This window comes from Etheostoma cragini, chromosome 13 (assembly GCF_013103735.1).
Source record: "Etheostoma cragini isolate CJK2018 chromosome 13, CSU_Ecrag_1.0, whole genome shotgun sequence".
NCBI lineage: Eukaryota > Metazoa > Chordata > Actinopteri > Perciformes > Percidae > Etheostoma > Etheostoma cragini.
This window is the reverse complement of record NC_048419.1, coordinates 9,772,840-9,773,132: the sequence shown is the minus strand read 5'-3', so window position 1 is coordinate 9,773,132 and position 293 is coordinate 9,772,840.

The following is a 293-nucleotide window of genomic DNA, read 5'->3' as shown; positions in this document are numbered from 1 at the left end:
CTCATATACTTTATATATCTCAGGTTGAATAAAATATCCCTTTTCTCCTTATTATTTTACACAAATTGCACCCTGAGATTTGATAAAATAAAATGTCCTTCAAAAGCTCCATATCTTAAGCCTTATAAATACAGTAAACACTATTTAAACTGATCTTTGTGTACAAAATGCTGCACTTATACTAGAGAACATCCTACAAATACAGTAAGACGGACATAAGCGAACAGTACATCAACCGATCACACTCTGAAGATAACACACTGCACATTATCTGAAGCGTATGTAGAAGGTTT